Source organism: Polypterus senegalus, chromosome 2 (assembly GCF_016835505.1).
Source record: "Polypterus senegalus isolate Bchr_013 chromosome 2, ASM1683550v1, whole genome shotgun sequence".
NCBI lineage: Eukaryota > Metazoa > Chordata > Cladistia > Polypteriformes > Polypteridae > Polypterus > Polypterus senegalus.
Genome location: NC_053155.1, coordinates 305,912,599 through 305,933,440, shown reverse-complemented (window position 1 = coordinate 305,933,440; position 20,842 = coordinate 305,912,599).

Genomic DNA, 20,842 nt, shown 5'->3' with positions numbered 1-20,842 from the left:
AGTTCCATCTTTTCATTCTCTTTCTGTTGTATCCTCAAACCCTCCCTTTTTAGACAACTGTATCTTTCCAGAAATGTTCAACCATCAATAAATAATTATGCGGCGTTTGTTATGCCGCGGGTTCACTATTGTGTTGTATTTTGCTCTCTCCAGAGTTCCATCTTTTCATTCACTTACTGTTGTATTCTAACAGCAACCCTGTTTTCTGTTTTCCTGATTTCTTATTCTTTTGCATGTTTGTCACACAAAATGTTTCTGATCATCAAACACATTTAACCATTAGTCAAATATAACACAAGTAAACACAAAATGCAGTTTTTAAATGATGGTTTTATTATTTAGGGAGAAAAAATCCAAACCTACATGGCCCTGTGTGAAAAAGTAATTGCCCCCTGAACCTAATAACTATTTGGGCCACCCTTAGCACCAATAACTGCAATCAAGCGTTTGCGATAACTTGCATTGAGTCTTTTACAGCGCTCTGGAGGAATTTTGGCCCACTCATCTTTGCAGAATTGTTGTAATTCAGCTTTATTTGAGGGTTTTCTAGCATGAACCGCCTTTTTAAGGTCATGCCATAGCATCTCAATTGGATTCAGGTCAGGACTTTGACTAGGCCACTCCAAAGTCTTCATTTTGTTTTTCTTCAGCCATTCAGAGGTGGATTTGCTGGTGTGTTTTGGGTCATTGTCCTGTTGCAGCACCCAAGATCGATTCAGCTTGAGTTGACGACAGATGGCGGACATTCTCCTTCAGGATTTTTTGGTAGACAGTAGAATTCATGGTTCCATCTATCACAGCAAGCCTTCCAGGTCCTGAAGCAGCAAAACAACCCCAGGACCATCGCACTACCACCACCATATTTTACTGTTGGTATGATGTTCTTTTTCTGAAATGCTGTGTTCCTTTTATGCTAGATGTAACGGGACATTTGCCTTCCAAAAAGTTCAACTTCTGTCTCATCAGTCCACAAGGCATTTTCCCAAAAGTCTTGGCAATCATTGAGATGTTTCTTAGCAAAATTGAGACGAGCCCTAATGTTCTTTTTGCTTAACAGTGGTTTGCGTCTTGGAAATCTGCCATGCAGGCCGTTTTGCCCAGTCTCTTTCTTATGGTGGAGTCGTGAACACTGACCTTAATTGAGGCAAGTGAGGCCTGCAGTTCTTTAGACGTTGTCCTGGGGTCTTTTGTGACCTCTCGGATGAGTCGTCTCTGCGCTCTTGGGGTAATTTTGGTCGGCCGGCCACTCCTGGGAAGGTTCACCACTGTTCCATGTTTTTGCCATTTGTGGATAATGGCTCTCACTGTGGTTCGCTGGAGTCCCAAAGCTTTAGAAATGGCTTTATAACCTTTACCAGACTGATAGATCTCAATTACTTCTGTTCTCATTTGTTCCTGAATTTCTTTGGATCTTGGCATGATGTCTAGCTTTTGAGGTGCTTTTGGTCTACTTCTCTGTGTCAGGCAGCTCCTATTGAAGTGATTTCTTGATTGAAACACGTGTGGCAGTAATCAGGCCTGGGGGTGGCTACGGAAATTGAACTCAGGTGTGATACACCACAGTTAGGTGATTTTTAACAAGGGGGCAATTACTTTTCACACAGGGCCATTTAGGTTTGGATTTTTTTTCTCCCTAAATAATAAAAACCATCATTTAAAAACTGCATTTTGTGTTTACTTGTGTTATATTTGACTAATGGTTAAATGTGTTTGATGATCAGAAACATTTTGTGTGACAAACATGCAAAAGAATAAGAAATCAGGAAGGGGGCAAATAGTTTTTCACACCACTGTATAATTAAGCTTTATATAAAAATCATTTTTTTGCACTTAGGGAGGTTCCAAAATGGTGGTGGAATTGTTTCGAGATTACATATGCATTACCTAGATTACGTGAAAAATCAAAAAGAGTTATAGTCACTTAAACACATAGAAAAAGTGTTAGTATTGTATAATATTTATCTCAATACAAAAACTGCATTTAGCTACATTTCATTATGAAAATAATGGTGGAAAATAAAATAAAATGTAAAATTAAATCTATTACCAGGAAGATGACGGGGAAGTAGCAGCTTATTGTTCCCATTACATCTTTGTATTTACATGGCATGTTCAATGTTTACACGTTATTGTTAAACCGATGATGTATAAATTAAAACAAAATTATTAATAGTTATTGAAAGAATATGTGTTATATTGAATAGAGTTTTCAATATCGCGTACACATACATATTTCCATAATACAAAAAATGTGGATGGTTGTTTAAATAAAATACTACTTCCAGTTGAGTAATTTTTCTCAAATTTCATATCTGTTTGCTTTTTATCATTTTAAATATCTATACAAAATCTGAATCATCTACTGTATCTGTAAGTATAACCACAGTTTACTTAAAAATTGGCGAAAGTATTCAGTTAAAGTACCACTTCCGTTTGTCTGTCTTTGTGTAGCAGTGGCGGTGCGACACAATCTGGTTTGCACCTCTTGTCATCGTAAGTGGCAGTCCTCCCAGGCAAAATTTGCCGTAGGTGCATCAGCTAGCTCAAACGTGTTCGGCGCCACAATGAGCTGGGGACGAATCAGCTGGCGCTGGTCCCTCGCTTTCGTTTTCAATCACCATCTCCAGATCACTTGTATCAAAATCGGAGTCCAACAAGTCAGAGTCCAATTCAGCGATAATACGCAAAACATCGTCTGCGGAATATTTGACTTTGTGCATTCGTTTTGGTTCCTCACCAGATGTCGATGTCATTTTAGAGGTTGTCTATTCTTTGCTAATCATTCACGTGTTGGGAATCAAGATCAAATCAATGAAGCTAACTGTTCTTCAAATTAAAATGTAACAGCAGGTTTTGTCACCGTTTACAGCTGATTACTGTACACTTGATTTTCGACGTCTGCCCTGAAAGAGTTAAAGTAACAGTCACGATCCAGTGAACTAACTCCCTTCATAATTTTTAACACTTCAGTCATGTCTCCTCTTAATCTCCTTTAAAAGCTCAGCTCTTGTAATCTTTTTTTCAAACTCATCCCCTGTAGCCCTGAAATCAGCCTAGTTGTTTTTCTCTGGACTTTTTCCAGTGCTGCTATGTCCGTTTTATAGCCTGGGGACCAAAACTGCACTCAGTACTCCAGATGAGGCCTCACTAGTCTTATATATAAATATGGAAGTGTGTGTGTCTGTCTGTCCAGCCCGGAAGTGCGGGGCGGCCTGGAAATGCAAGGCTGCAACGTGAAGTGCAAAGAAAGTGACTCCATCGCCAAAGTGAAATCAGCGAAGCTGATACACAAGAGAGGCAAGCACACTGGCAAACGAAACCTCCGAGGAGAGAAAAACTCACTTAGCTGGTGATAGATAACGGAGGCGAGCATGTCAGCAAAACGAAACCGACGAGGTGCCGCTAATATACAACCAATGTGATTGATTGATTGAAGTGCCGAATCCATGGCTTCTAGGAGCCCAGGCTTTTTACAGCCTAAGCTTACATAGCTAGTGTGTTGTGAAGCTTCTGCAGAACCTCCTTGGACTTGTACTCCACACTTCATGGCACTATATAACCTAACATTCTGTTAGCCTTATTAATGGCTTCTGAACACTGTCTGGAAGTTGATAGTGTCGAGTCCACTACGACTCCTAAGTCCTTCTCATGTCTCCTCTTAGTCTTCTTTTTGGTTGAACTGTAAAGGTTCAGTGCTTTTAGTCTTCACTCATAACTCATCCCCTGTAGCCCTGGAATCAGCCTAGTTTCTCTTCTCTGGACCATTTCTAGTGCTGCTATGTCTTTTTTGTACCCTGGAGACCCAAACTGCACACAGGACTCCAGATGTGTGTTATAAAGGTTGAGCAGAACCTCCTGTGACTTGTACTCCACACATCATGGCGCTATATAACCTGACAATCTGTTAGCCTTCTTAATGGCTTCTGAATGCTGTCTGGCAGTTGAACTATGAAACAGTAGTGCTAAAATCTATGCCACCATGTAATCTATACCTGTTTCTTTTTTTTTGTTTTAATAAGATGCATACATTGATTCCCGAAAAATCAAGAACAAAGCTGACTTTGACTGTGATCTATTTTTTCCTTTCAGCAATATTGATTAGACTCCTCTAGGCTGTTTGAATGCCATTGTGCTGTCCAATAATTGATCTTAAAATTATTAATTGTATTCCATCTTCCACCTATACTATTAATCTACTTTCCATCCCCATCCTCATGTTTCACTCATTGCTTACAAGAGCAGGTACAACACAAGTCAGGCCGGAGGCATTTTTACATACCAGGCCATTGCTAGAAAAACTCAATTTTTGAACCCTCAGTATGCAGACGAGTACATTTATTTTACTTAAATCTTCCAGATTTATTATTTTCTTTTAGTAAGTATGCTGATACTTCGTAATAAAGATTTTTGATAGCAGATAATACATAAACCAAGGAAAAGTCATTTCAATCTGCTTGGTTAATATTATTCATAATGAAACTGACTCACAAGCGTAATGTGATGCTTAATCCTTGAGCCTGACTACAAAAGTGATGAACTGCTACAGAAGTTGCTTTCCTCCTAAAGTTTAATCCACTAAGCGGATTATGATAAGAGTTTCCAAGAGATCTTTTCTAATTCTGAAGAAGCAGATGATTAGTCAAGGGCTCATCCGACAGGAAGGGAAAGACTTCTAAAACATAGCATCTACAAGATTTATAAATGGAGAAAATCAAAGATTATATCAATAATGTGAATGCTTTTTGATCTTAAATGGCAGTGAATGGAAAAATGCAAAAGAAAAAAAAAACACGTACTTATTCAGTAATATGTTGAGTTATTTCTTCAAGTCTTAAAAAAAATCATAAATTGCAAGCTACTGTATAAACATTCCTAATGAAACTACTACTGTGCAAAAGATGATGCACAAGGGGGCTTCAAGTCTACTGAAGTATCAGAAAATAATGAGGCTGAATTTCGGCGATAGTCCGGTGCTGGGTTACATTAAATGTTGTATTCTCAATAGTTTGGACCCCCAACAGTTTACATATCCAGTCCACTGAGGATGACATATGTCTTGCCCTTCATATCATCACAGAACACCTGGAATAATAATATTTGCTATGCCAGGCTGGGAGAATGCACTAATAGCTCCATGCCAGTCCTGTGTATAAACTACAGCTCAGCATTTAACACTGTTGTGCCATCAAAGCTGATTCCCAAGATCCCACAGTGGCATGAAAACATTTGTAAACTCTGCAAATTACCACATTTATGTATAAATTTGTCTTAAATACGGTCTGATCTTCATCTAAGTTACAATAATGAACAAACGCAATCTGTTTTAACAAATAATGTACAAAGGATATACTTATTAGGGCGGCACGGTAGCGTTGCTGCCGCGCAATTAGGAGACCCAGGTTTGCTTCCTGGGTCCTCCCTGCGTGGAGTTGGCATGTTCTCCCCGTGTCTGCGTGGGTTTCCTCCGGGCGCCCCGGTTTCCTCCCACAGTCCAAAGACATGCAGGTTAGGTGCATTGGCTATTCTAAATTGGCCCTAGTGTGTGCTTGGTGTTTGTGTGTGTCCTGCGGTGGGTTGGCACCCTGCCCGTGATTGGTTTCTGCCCTGTGTTGGCTGGGATTGGCTTCAGCAGACCCCCGTGACCCTGTGTTCGGATTCAGCGGGTTGGAAAATGGATGGATATACTTATTATTATTTTCTATGTTTTAGTTTCCTCCAACCCTCACCGATTTTTGCCAGTTTGTGGACTGTACAGAAAAAGAAAACAGGACCCTGGACTTGTTATATACCAGTATTAAAGAGATACATAACTCTGTTGCTTTGCCACCATGAACCATGGACCCACTGTTCTTGAGGTTGATCCTCCAATTAGCTTTGAAGCCCCCAGTCTCACTGAGATTGCATAGGTGGTGAACCAGCTGAGGCTAGGGAAGGCTCCAGGAATCTGTGCCATCCGGGGTGAACTTCTCCAGGCTGGTGGTAAGGCTCTCTCCCTGGCATTGCAAGCAATGTTTGCTTCCATTTGGGAGACGGGCATCATCCCAACTGACTGGAAAATGGGACTTGTCATCCCTATCTGAAAAGGGAAAGGTGATTGCTTGGATTATCGCAACTAAAAGGGTAAGGTCCTTGGTAGGATCATCCTCAATAGGATCCATGATCATTTGCTCACCTACCAGTAATAATACATTTTATTTTTCGTAGGTGCCATTCTAAACACTCAAGGACACTGAACAATGGATAAAACAAAAGTAAAATACAAAATTTTAAATCATAAAGAGCAATTGTAGTCAAAGAGAAAAAGCGGTCTTAAACAAATGAGTTTTATGTTTAGATTTGAAAATTAAGAATGATTCAATATTTCTAAGCAGAGATGGTAGTGAGTTTCAGAGCTGGGGAGCAGAGCAACTGAATGCTCTACTCTTTATGGTGATAAGATGGACAAAGGGGACAGTCAAGTGGATGGAGGAAGAGGATCTAAGAGTGTGGGAGGGAATGGCAACATGGAGGAGATCAGACAGATATGGAGGAGTGAGGTTGTGGATAGCCTTAAAAATTAACAGGAGAACTTGGAAGTCAATGCGGAACTTAACTGGAAGCCAATGAAGCTGCTGCAAGACGGGAGTGATATGGTGAATAGAGGGGGTCTAGTAATGATGCGGGCAGCTGAATTCTGGACCAGTTGAAGCTTATAAAGAGATTTGTGAGAAAAACCAAAGAAAAGGGAATCGCAGTAATCCAGGCGAGAAGTGACAAGGCTATGAACGAGGATAGCAGTGGTGTGGGGAGTGAGGGAGGGGTGAATATGATTCATGTTACGCAAATGGAAATATGCAGACCGGGAGATGTTATTGATGTGGGACTGAAAAGATAAAGTACTGTCAAAGATGACAACCAGACTCTTAACCTGTGGGGAAGGGGAGAGAGAGGAATTATTAATAACAAATTAAAAATGATCAGTTTTGGATAATGTTGATTTTGTACCAATGAGGAGAACCTCAGTTTTGTTACTATTTAATTTAAGAAAATTTGAAGAAAACCAGGATTTAAATTCTGCTATACAATCAATAAGCGAGGAAGGTGGAAAGGAAAAAGTAGGTTTTCTAGTGAGGTAGAGCTGGGTGTCATCAGCGTAACAGTGGAAGCTAAAGTTATATTTACAAAAGATATTGTCGAAGGGAAGGAGGTAAATAATGAGAAGGAGGGGCACACTTGAAGTCACAGTGGTGGGTTGGGATGTAAAAGCTTTAAGCTGGACAAACTGACTCTGTGACCGGAGCAGTCTGGTTTTACGTCTAAGAAGTCTACCATCGATCTCATGGAGTGCAAAGAGTGTTTTTGCAGCCTTTGTCAGTTTTTATAAAGCATTCAACTCAGTTGATCGAGCTGCCCTGAGCAACATCCTGAGACTTTTAAGGTTGCTGGATATCATGGCCGGCTTGTACACTGGTGCTGTGAGTGCCGTGCAGAGTGGAAGCAGAACCTCTGTTTTTTTCCAGATTGATTCTGGTGTCCATCAGGGGGTGTTCTGCTCCTACTCTTTTCAATGCTTGTATGGACTGGGTGTTGGGCAGGGTCGTGTAGTCCAGCGGCTGTGGGGCATCTGTTGGTGAAGAAAGATTCACTGATCTTGACTTTGCCGAAGATGCTGTGATCATCACAGTGTCAATGGAGGCCCTGATCAGGGCACTCGAGAGACTGAGCGAGGAGTCTGAGTGCCTGAGCTTGCGAGTGTCCTATTAAAACCAAGATCCAGGCCTTTAATGACCTCTTGGGCACAGCCATCAGCAGTGTGTCTGTCTGCGGAGAGAATGTTGACCTTGTCGAGAGGTTTACTTACCTCGGCAGTGACATTCATGTGTCTGGTGACTCTTCCTAGACGGATTGGTAGAGCATGGAGTTCATGAGGTTGCTGTAAAGGGGTGTGTGGCGCTCTTCATGTCTCTGCAAAATAACGAAGGTCCAAGTCTTTATAGTCCTGGTGCTTCCTGTCTTGCTATATGGTTGTGAGACATGGACGCTATCCAGTGACCTGAGATGAAGACTGGACTCCTTTGGTACTGTGTCTCTTCAGAGAATCCTTGGGTACAGCAAGTTTGACTTTGTGTTGAATGAGTGGTTGCTCATGGAGTCCTAAATGAGGCACATTACCTGCATTGTGAGGTAGCATCAGTTATGAAACTACGGCCATGTGGCACAATTCCCTGAGGGAGATCCAACTCGCAGGATCCTCACTATTAAGGATTCAAGTGGCTGGACCAGGCCAAGGGGATGCCTACATAACACCTGGCTGTGGCAGATAAAGGGTCTTTTCCACAGGGTGAGACTGGACAGCGTGTCTCCCTGGAGGGGTTGGCAACCAGGATCCCGAGCTGTTTTGTGTGGTGGGTGCGGCAATGCACTGTACCAGTGCGTGCTCCCCAACCTAACCTTTGCCACCTTTAGGCCAATCGGACCATAATTTGGTTCAGCTCATACCTGCATATAAAACCGTTCTCCAGAGATTGCCAGCCACCTTCAGGACTGTGCAGGAATGGACAATGGAAGCTGAGGAGGCCCTAAAGGATGCTCTTGATAATACTGGCTTGGGTATGCTTTGTAAATTGCACAGTGAGAACACTGAGGGACTCAGCCATTGTATCACTGACTACCTCAAGTCTTGTGTGGGTAACATAGTCCTCGCAGACACAGTGTGCTGCTTACCCAACAACAAGCCATGGATGATAAAAAAAAGACCTGAAAGCCCAACTAATTATAAAAAAGAGAGCTTTCAGGTATGGAGGGCTTTGAACCATCCTTGATGGAGTTTAAAAAACACATTATTTTAAGGAACTCTGTTTTTGTTATCTGTGGCCATTGTTTTTAAGTGTTCCCCACTCTTTGTTAGGATTTAATAGGTCTAGCATTCCTGAGGGTGCAGGCCCTAAGCCTCTTTGAGTTTCATGGCCAGGCCTACTCTTTGAGTTGAAACTCAGTTTTGACATTGACCTATGAGGCATCAGCCCCAGCCATTCCACCAACAGCATGCTCCCCATCACCCATATAAAAATCACATCAATAAAAATTCTGTTACTTTGTTAGAGTCATAATTCACATTTCAAGCCTTTCATTCCATCAGTAGCACCATTTCAAAAACACATGTCATGGGTGACTGAACCAGGCATTGTCCCATATTTACTTGTGAGAGGCTCGCATTGTGTGCATCACCTGTGAGCGATGTATTTAGTGGAAAGCATTCCATTTTTCAGAAAAGATTTTCTAATACAATGGAGTTAGTGAAATTCTGTGCCAGTGTACATCTGCAAAAGGAAAGAAGGTAAAAGTTATTCCCACACAGAAAAGAAAAGAAAAAAGAATGTTAGAGATACAACATTTCAGCTCTATAGCCCTCAATCCATGTAATGTTAACACTTTGTGTTACAAAATACAGTATGGTGGATGAGTTCCATGACAGCCACGTTAACGAGTGAAGAGAAGGAAATTTACTGTATATTGCACTGAATGTTTAACAATCTAGCCGTACTGCAGATAGGCAGATAGTAATATATCCATCCATCCATTTTCCAACCCGCTGAATCCGAACACAGGGTCACGGGGGTCTGCTGGAGCAAGTTCCAGCCAACACAGGGCACAAGGCAGGAACAAATCCTGGGCAGGGTGCCAACCCACTGCAGGACACACACAAACACACCCACACACCAAGGCCAATTGAGAATCGCCAATCCACCTAACCTGCATGTCTTTGGACTGTGGGAGGAAACCGGAGCGCCCGGAGGAAACCCACGCAGACACGGGGAGAACATGCAAACTCCACGCAGGGAGGACCTGGGAAGCGAACCCAGGTCTCCGCCCGATAGTAATATATATATACAGTATATACAGTATATATATATATATATATATATATATATATATATATATATATATATATATATATATATATATATATATAAAGTAGACTATCAAGTTAAAAAGAAGTAAATGAGTAATAAACACCCTTTTAAAAAGTGAGAAAATACTAGTGAGAAAACCAAAACACCCCTATTATGAAGAGGTGATAAGATCAATGGGAAACCTGTAGATTGTAGATTGTCTAATTCATGTTTCCATCAGGGAAAAAAAAATCTGTGTTTCTTCCCAATGAAGAGGTGTACCCGCAAGAGTTAAAAGATTTGTTGTTTGGTGAAAGTGAAATCCACATACGCAAGCAACAGAGATGTGAAGTATCAGGTGCGTAGTGCAGGCTGGAGGTGGCGAGCAAAGCGAGCAGGGGGTGAAGCTCCCTAGTATTTGAAAATAGTGGGAAGTTTTTTCCACAACAATAGATAGATAGATAGACAGAAAGGCAGATAGATAATGTGAATTCAGAATCTTGCTGAGTAATTGCAATATTTGGGTTGCCAATGCAGGCACAACCTCATTTAATAATAAGCTGTTGAACAAATTAAATCAGATTCCTGTATGACAAAAGAAAGCAAAAGAAAATCTTGTACTCCTTGCACATCTCACAATAGGTTTCACAGAGAGCTCCTTCTCAGTGTGTCACTCAGTTCAAAAGATGACCTCCATCTCTTGGCTTTCTGTTTATATTGATTTGCTCCAGAAAGGGGTGGTGCTTATAGTGCCTAGTGGGGTGGGGCTAGGCATTGTTTCCAGGCGACAGCTCTATGCTCTAGAGGAAGTAAGGAACATGTGTGGTAGCAGTGTGGCCCTCATGCCTTGCAGGGGTATTACTAGGCTTATCTGAGCCCTCTGGAAGGTCCCCAAGCATGCATGTGTGACAATAGATAGGCAGATAGTACTTTGTAAAACTACAATGGTGATCAAATTAAAGAAGAATTATGAAAAGAATAATATCATAGGAAATTTTTATAAAACAATGTATCATGTAGATGATGCCACTTTTATTTTAATGCTATACTAAATTAAAAATTATATTACATCTCAAACTCCTTAAGATCTTACAGGTGCATTTGCACTGATGATAATTACGCCCGTGCTCTTCTTACACAGACGTGATTAACAAACGACATCTTGTTATTTTAGCTGAAACAACTTAAATTGTGAGTGCCCTTGAATATAAAATTTGTTACTAAATTGGAATAAATGAATATTATTTTAGGAGTATTTTAAACTCATCTGTATACCTTCCAAAGTGACTCATACATTAGCTTTATTTGTAAGGTAGAACAATTTTTAAATTAAGTACAGTATCATATACAGGAAAAAGCAAGTGTATGAATAAATTCTGAGGTATGTCTAAAATTTCAGATAAGTGCATGGAATGGTAAGCATATATTGGTGGTTTATTGATACTAAGTGTTTTTTTTAATGGTAATGGCTTAATATAAAGAATGTAACGCATCGTTAACCGATGCTCAGTTTATAGGAGGTAAGATTATTTACTGATTCACGTGTAATTGCATTGTAAATATTAGATCCATAAAATTAAAATCCAGAGAAAGTGCATGTGCATCAATTTGAGCTTTCTTCTATGTACCTGCACGTCTGTTTCAATTTATACAAAAGAAAGTCAAAAGGCTTTGAACCTTACTAAGATAAAAACTATTTAAGACAAGCAAATTTTATATTTAATGGAATCCCCAGCTACATTAATACACTTGTTACAATATTCAGTAAGGTTCATCTGCTAAATATAAAGGTGGAAGGTGGTCTTAGTAGCAGTGATATCAGTGTGGCCCACCCACAAACACAAGGAATGTACACAAATGCACAATACAGATAGAAAAACAGAAGAAAACATGGCAGTATTAGGTAAATTTACATAATAGCAACATATGAAAAATAATAACTCGGAAACAGTAAAATGGAAAACATATTTAAGACAAAAAAGCAAATGCTGGCTGATACAATTACTTTTGTGATGATCAGTTTGCAGTTTTCTTTCTTTAGTTGTGGTGTTTTATGACTTACTCTGAGGTTGTTTTTCAACAATTAGGGATAATCAGAGACAGCCTAAATGAAAAACTGCTCCACATTACCCTGGACCTCCGAATGGGCTAAAGGTTCACCTTCCAACAGGACAAATGACCCTAAGCACAAAGCCTGACTCAGGGACAACTTTGGGACAATGTCCTTGAGCAGCCCAGCTCGGACAAAAGACCAATTAACACTTAATGAAAACCTACCCAGGAGTGCTCTGGACCTCAGACTCGACTGAAGGTTCACCTTCCAACAGGACAAAGCAAAGACAACACAAGACTGCCTTAAGGAACATCCTTGAGCATCCCAGCCAGAGCTTGGATTTGAGACCAATAGAAAATCTCTGTAGAGACCTGAAAACAGCTGTAAACCAACCAACTGTCTCCATCCAACCTGATAAAGCTTTGGAGAATCTGCAATGAAGAATGTCAGAAGATCCCCAACTCCAGGTGTATGAAGTTTGCCATGTCTTACCCTAGATGACTCCTTGCTGTCATTGGTACTTCAGTGAAGTCCCGAGTAAAGGGTCTGAATACCTGAGCCAATGGGATATTTAGTTTTTTATTTTTAATACAGTAAATTAGCAGTATAAGGGTGTTGTACCATGTTAGCCATTATGGATGTAGTGAGAAGTCAAGCAAAATTACACCTTTTATTGGCTAACTAGAAAGATTACAACGTGCAGGCTTTCGAGGAAACTCAGGCCCCTCCTTCATGCAAGATGTAATACAGAAACTGGAAGTCCCTGTACTTATATAGACACCAGGACAGAAACAGCATTGGAAAACCTTTAGGTGAGACATGTTAAACGTAAAACATGAATAGATCTCTCCAGATCTTGACTATACGTTGTTCTCCTCTCTTAATAAATTAGCAAAAATTTCTAAAATTCCCTTTTCACTTTGTCATTGTGGGGTATTGTGTTTTGTTTGATGAGGGAGAAAAACAGTTTAAATGGTTTTTAAAGCATTGCCAGAGAAGAAATGGATGTTTCTGCAAATGCGGACTCACCTGCTATTTAACAACAATATCAACAACAGTTGCTGCCTCTGATTTTTTTTCTCTCTTTCTCTGTCTCAGTAGACTAGATGCCCCAGAGTGTCACTGATAGTCTCTTGTCATGGCAAATAGTCATGTTGGTGCTTTCTTTCTGTTTGGAAACCTGGGGCAGCTAGTCGGACACCTAGGACAATGGAGCAAGGAGTCTTCTTGTCAGTTGTTGCCCAAAGAAGTGATATCTTGGCTTTCTCTACAGTTACTTTCTTGGCTGGGTTTCAGAGCTCCTCCAGATAACTTTTGGAGATGTAAGGTAAAGAATTAAAAGTGTCATAAGCACAACAATAGAGCCACAAATATTATTCTTGGCTGTAATAATGGATATTAATTAGGTACAGATGTGTACAGACTGGTGTCCACAACAGAACTGATTTGCTAGGGCAAAGTTGGTGGCTTTAAGGGAAAGCAAAAGAAGTGACATCATCCATAGGGCCAGAACCAGAAGAGGCCTCATTGTGGCCGGTACTGGAAGTGGCGTCATCAGTGGGGCTGGAAGTGGCGTCATTGGACCCAGAACTGGAAGTGATGTCATCGGGGCCAGGCAGAATTTCCCATAACTGGTCTGCAGAAAAGTGAGAGAGTTATTGAGAGAGTTAGTGCATTCCGCCACCCCTTGGTCCGGCATGGAATTACTCTCATTCAAGCCCTTTAGCTGCCTCCCATGCGCACATATGTGACAAAAGACAGAAAAAAGGTAAAATGAACAAGAAGGTGACTTAACAGAGCAATATCTACGTACACAAAAGACAACAGTCACCATTCATGACAGTCTGGGCCTGAACTCTTGTGCATGGCACAGTGTGGCACATGGATTACTTTTGTACCCCTGTTTGTTATACATTGTGAGAATCCAATACCTGTCTGTCTTTTAATTGTCCATCCATCCATTTTCCAACCCGCTGAATTCGAACACAGGGCCATGGGGGTCTGCTGGAGCCAATCCCAGCCAACACAGGGCACAAGGCAGGAACCAACCCACCGCTCTATTAATTTTGTTCTAAAGAATTACCTATGAATGCTTTGAAATTACTTCAGTATTTTTTTTATCCGCCATTTCTTGATTCTCCGGTATGAGAAACTTCCCATACATGACATACAATTAGCCTCGTTTTGATGTCTAGTTACGCAAGACGTCAAGCTTCCCCCACCTATTTTTGACCCAAAGACCACTCAATACTAGACCATTTTGGACCATTCTTTTTGCAGGAAACTGCGCCCTTATGACAAAGACTATACCAATTGGCGTCTTCGGCAATAATGATCGAAGGACTTTAAATCGTGCTTGCCACATCAAATGACCCCATTAATGGGATACCAGTGGTCAAAATAACCTCTTTTTTTGCAAATCTTTGATAAAATATGTTTTGGTAATATTGGCATGTAGAGTGTCATTTTAGGCATTTTAGGTTTCTGGTCAGCGGGTTGGATAATGGATGGATGGATGGATGGTTTCTGGTCATGAATCTATACTAATAAAAGGCAAAGCCCTCACTGACTCACTCACTCACTCACTCACTGACTCATCATTAATTCTCCAACTTCCCGTGAAGTAGAAGGCTGAAATTTGGCAGGCTCATTCCTTACAGCTTACTTACAAAAGTTGGACAGGTTTCATTTCGAAATTCTACGCGTAATGGTTATAACTGGAAAATATTTTTTCATCGATATACTATAATAGACTTCTGCTCGATGCCCGTGGGAGGCGGACCACGTAATTTAGTGCCTGCCCATATAAGGCCGTCCGTCAGCAGCAATCCAATAGAAACACTGCCGCTAAATATTCATGGGTGAAGGACTGTGCTTATGCAGAGGAAGATGAGATGGTCAGGGTGGTGTTTGGCACAAACTCAGCGAAACTGCGAGAGAAACTTTTAAGTGCCGGGTCTTAGCTAACATTAAATACAGCCGTGGACATCGCACGAGATGGCACCAGCACAGCTGGGAAACTTTGATGCATGTACACCGAGCGGCTCACGTGAACTGACGCAGTGCACAGACAAAAAGCAACAGTTCCAAAGAGTGCTGAACAAAAAACGAATTACACAATTGAGAAGGCAGCAAAAAAATATTAAGTGTTTGATACATACAAGCATATTCATAAGTGCAGCTACTGCGGAAACAAAGCACACAGTGGAAAAAGTCAATGTCCCGCTAAAGGAAGACAGTGTAAAAAAAACCTGTGCATGCAGTGTGTCACGTCTCAGATAAAGAGGAAGACGAGCTGTTTATTGATGCAATAAGAAACGAATCGATGAATGAAACCTGTTATCTTTACAACGATTGACAAACACGGAATGTAACTTGAACACAACACATCCTCCAAATACGAACCTGATTGAAAGAAATAATGATAATCAAATCCTTGATGAGCAACACTCATACCACTCACAAAACAATCACTGTATATTGACAATAATGTTACGTTATTTTTTAAATGTTCCCTTTTCTTTTTCATAACTTCTTTAACACACTACTTCTCTGCTGCGATACACAGGTATATATATATATGTATATATATACCCCGATCTACATATTCTCAAATAGACAAACAACACACCGCGGCGCAATGTTAGACCTCTAGCGCCGACATCCGAGGTTCGATTCCCGAGAGGGGATGCACTGAATATGTACGCACGCTTGCCGATTCATTTTACCTTCGCATCCCTTTGGTTTGAGAAGTATGAAAAAATATGCGGTTAACGCAGAATCATGTTACGTTATTTTTAAAATGTTTCCTTTTCTTAGCACAAGCACAGCTGAGAAGCTTCGATGCATGTACTCCATAACGCATTAAAAAAAATAACGCATTTCATTCACACTTTCAATTCCAGGAAAAGGGGAACTTTTGTCAATGCATGATTTCCTGGTACATCAATGACATTGATGCACACATCAGAGCTACAAAAATGTTAGAGTCTGAATAAAGCGCATTCCTACGACTGATCAGAGGCAAATTTCATTTCAAAATACTACCCGACGGAAGCCTTGATAAAAGCATGGTTTTGTGCACACTGAAAAGCAACCAAAATTATATGCATTACAGAAAGCAGACTTTGTGGCTCTTACTTGGGATCATTGGACTTCCGTGACCGTTAGTAATTCTAATTACATCTAATTACAAAATGTTCAATGATCACACTGTTTTAGCCTAATGTACAAAATAATTTTGGCTAAGGTTATTCACAGTTTCATGTGTGATTACATATGATTAATCAAGATTAATTATTACACAGCCTCTAATTAATTAGATTAATTTTTTTAATCGAGTCCCACCCCTAATATATATATGTAGATATATATATGTAGATTTGTGTATATATATATATATGTGTATATACAGTATATATATAGATATGTATATGTATATATGTGTGTGTGTGTGTGTGTGTATATATATATATTTGTATATATGTATATATGTCTATATTTGTATATGTGTATATATGTATGTATATGTATATATATATGATGTGTATATATATATGTTTATATGTGTGTGTGTGTATATATATATATATATATGCCAGCAACACTCATGACAATGACAACACAATTACATTGTCAATCATGTTACGTTATTATTAAAATGTTTCCTTTTCTTTTTCATTACTTCTTTAACACACTACTTCTCCGCTGCGAAGCGCGGGTATTTTGCTAGTATGGTAATATATTTAATATGTGATTCTTTACAGGTGGTCCCAGCCCTCTAACAGCCAATCCTAGAATGAGAAAAATATATTTCAAAGATAAGCTTGTGGGGTGTCATTTTAATCAAGGTCAAGGTCAGCAATTGTGAATATGAAGCTTCCCTTTTTTTTGGATCTTTCAGTAGGGAGCTTGCTCTCTACCAACCAGAGGGTGATAAATTACACATTTCTATTACAACTGAAAATATTTAGACTTTAGACATTTAAATTGAAGCACACATTTTAATATTTCAAATGTCTGACCCAACAGTTCTTATTTATTATATATTCTGTGACAAGAGACTTAGACATCACAAAGGTTTGGGACAGCCACCTCTATAATGTGTCTTAACTGCAAAAAGGTATTTTAAAGGTTGTGAGTTATTCACTCAACTGAGTCCAAAACAGAACTGCAATATTGATTCAAAATGGTGGCTTTAAAGGCCAGTGTAGGAAGTGACATCATCGGGGCCAAAAGTCATGTCATCAGATGCGGGACCGGAAGTGATGTCATTGAAAGCGAGCCCAGAAGTGTCATCATCAGAGGCGGGACAGGAAAGTGATGTCATCAATGGTGCCTGAAAGCGGAAGTGATGTCATTCAAGGCACCAAAACCCTGCGGGATTTCCCGAGAATAATCTGCAAGAGATCGAGAAAGACAGTCAGTGCACCCCGCCGTCCCCTGGTCAGACATGCAATTGCCATTATTCAGGTCCTATAGCTGACTCCTACTCACATGTGTGTGACAACTCACACATGAAGTAAATCATTATATTTAGGAGCACCGTAAAATAGGCACGCTTACGCTAATTTTTTTCTTATATAGCAAACTCTTTTATTTTATGAACTTTAATCTCTTTGTCATTACTGGGAGTCCTCGGGTTACAACGTCTCGACATAAAACGTTTTGAGTTTACGGCGCTCAATCCCATAAAAACTTAAAAAAATTGAGATGTGAGAGTTTCGACTTACGCAATTAGTATCGTGCTTACAGACTATGTGGGCGAACTAGTTTGGTTGCGCGCAGCGGAAGAATACGCAGTAACGTAGCATATGAGTGAGGGAGTTGGTGAACTAGTTTTGCTGCACGCGGAGGAAGTGTTCCGTTTGTGTGGCTTTGTTTGCCGACTTTGTGGCCCTTATCATGGCTCCTAAATGAAAGTCAGAGTCTTCAGATGGTAATGCTTCGAAGGAGAGGAAAGCCATCACGATGGAATTGAAATTAGACATTGTAAAGAGATCAGAAGGAATAAAGGTAAGGAATTTTTTTTACCTTCATTTTTTGTCATTTTTTCTGTTACTACAGTACAGGGTACAGTACAGTATATTTATGTCGTTTTCATGTTCTAAATTATCCCTTCATCCATTATCCAACCCGCTATACCCCAACTACAGGGTCACGGGGGTCTGCAGCCAACACAGGGCACAAGGCAGGAAACAAACCCCTGGCAGTGCGCCAGCTGTTCTAGATTATGATTTTGTAAATGTGTTAGGACAGGAAAGAGACTTAGGCTAGGGTGTGTTTCGACTTACACCAAAATTCGAGTTACATCACTGTTGTAGGAACAGAACTGTGTCATAACCCAAGGACCCCCTGTATTTGGAAATGGGGGTCAGTTCTAGTGTCCCACATTACACAGTGGACCAGTGTCCCAAGCAATGCGACACCTTTTGAGATGGATTTAAGACTCATCACTATCAACTGCATCGGTGGCTCTGAGGCTCGAGATCTGTGCTGGTAATCGTAAGATTGCTGGTTCAAATCCCATAAACTCCAAAATTGACTCTACTCCATTGGGCCTTTGAGCAAGGCCCTTAATCTGCAATTGTTTAGTCCTGGGTGTGATGTTAATCTGCATTAAAGACCTCCAATTTACAGGGAAAACTTAGGGGTTGGTGGCAGGATTGGCACTCCAGCCACTGCTAAAACCCTCACACTGTTCGAGTGTGGTGCTGAGGTGTCACCCGTTGCATGGCTGCGTTCAGGTTCAAATCCAGGTGGTTTGTCATGTGGCGTCAACTGTCAGATGGTGTTCAGAAGCCATTAAGAAGGCGAAGAGAATGTTAGGTTATGTAGCTCTCTGATGTGTAGAATAAGGAAGGAAAATTAGACTAGGGAGTAACTTAGGCATTTGGTAATACAGTAATCCCTCCTTGATCCTTGCATTCCAGAACCCCCCGCGATAGGTGAAAATCCACAAAGTAGAATCCATATGTTTGTATGGTTATTTTTATATATTTTAAGCCCTTATAAACTCTCCCACACTGCTAACATTATTAGAGCCCTCTAGACATGAAATAACATCCTTTAGTCAAAAGTTTAAACTGTGCTCCATGACAAGACAGAGATGACAGTTCTTTCTCACAATTAAAAGAATGCAAACATATCTTCTCTTTAAAGGAGTGTCTGCATCAGGAGCAGAGAATGTCAGAGAGAGAGAGCAAGATAAAAGCAAACAATCAAAAAATCAATATGTGCTTTTAAGTATGCCGAAACACCGCGATAAAGTGGCATTTTGTAGAGGAGCGTCCGTATCTTCTAGGCAAACAGCCTCTGTGCAAACAGCCCCTCTGCTCACACCCCCTCCGTCAGGCAGAGAATGTCAGAGAGGATGAGAGAGAGAGAAAAGCAAACAATCAAGCATCGCGCGGGAAGCATATCGTATATCATTGAGGAGTTTTATTTAATACGTAATACATACTCTGATTGGGTAGCTTCTAAGCCATCCGCCAATAGCGTCACTTAAATGAAATCAACAGGGCAAACAAACTGAGGAAGCATGTACCATAAATTAAAAGACCCATTGTCCGCAGAAATCCGCGAACCAGCGAAAAATCTGTGATATCTATTTAGATATGCTTACATTTAAAAGCCGCGATAGAGTGAAGCCGCGAAAGTTGAAGCGCGATATAGTGAGGGATTACTGTATAGTTATTGCACATAAATTGTTGTGGTATGCATTTAATATTAAGACATGGCATCTATCTTACAAGTACTATAAAAGGGAAAATAAATGTCAGAAACCTGTTCAAGCATATCAGGAAACCAGATAAAGGTCAAGTGAACAACAAAGAACAAGAAGGTTCTGGGTGATAGTTCAAGAAGTTGGTTGTCTATTATGAACTTGGTGAGATAGATGTCAGGCACACAAGAACTCAAGAAGCATCGAACACTATTGTAAGGACACAGAATATAGTTTAAGGGAACTTTTATTTTGGGGTATGTAAGCTGGTTGTACTCTCTGCTGGAAACATCTCATGTCATTTATTCAATCAGAGTAAATATTCAGATGGTGCAAGCCAAAGGACCAATCAGAGTAAATTTCAGATGAATATGTAAGCATTAATTCAGTACTGTTATGTACAGTTGTGGCCAAAAATTTTGAGAATGACACAAGTGTTGGTTTTCACAAAGTTTGCTGCTTCAGTGTTTTTAGATCTTTTTCTCAGATGTTTCTATGGTGTACTAAAGTAGAATTACAAGCATTTCATAAGTTTCAAAGGCTTTTTTTGACAATTATATTAAGTTTATGCAAAGAGGCAATATTTGTGGCGTTGGCGCTTCTACCTTTTTCAAGACCTGTGCTATCAATCAACTTCTAAGCCCAACCCTGACTGATGGCAGCGCATTCTTGCATAATCAATGCTTGGAGTTTGCAGAATTGGTGGGTTTTTGTTTGTCCACCCGTCTCTTGAGGATTGACCGCAAGTTCTCAATGAGATTAAGTTCTGGGGGGTTTCCTGGCCATGGACCCAAAATGTTGACGTTTTGTTCCCCGAGCCACTTAGTTATCACTTTTGCCTTATGTCCCGGTGCTCCATCATGCTGGAAAAGGCATTGTTGGTCACTAAAATTTTCTTTCTTTCTTTAATATATTTCCAACTAGCTGTTCCCAGCAGCTTCTCCCGCATAGTAGTGAAACAGCACAGTAAGGAGGGCCCTGTCCGGCTCCCCAATCCTGACGTCCTGCTTCACCCTCTCTTCGCCTCGCAGCCTCAGTTTCAGATTAGTATGAATATATCACTCCTACAAGCGAACTATGACTGTTATCGTGATGAGAGAAGCCATTAAAAACAACCAGAATGTTCAAGCAAATTATAGGAAAAAAAGTAGTTCTCTCGTTCGCTAGCTAAGTGGAGATAAGATACACCCCGTG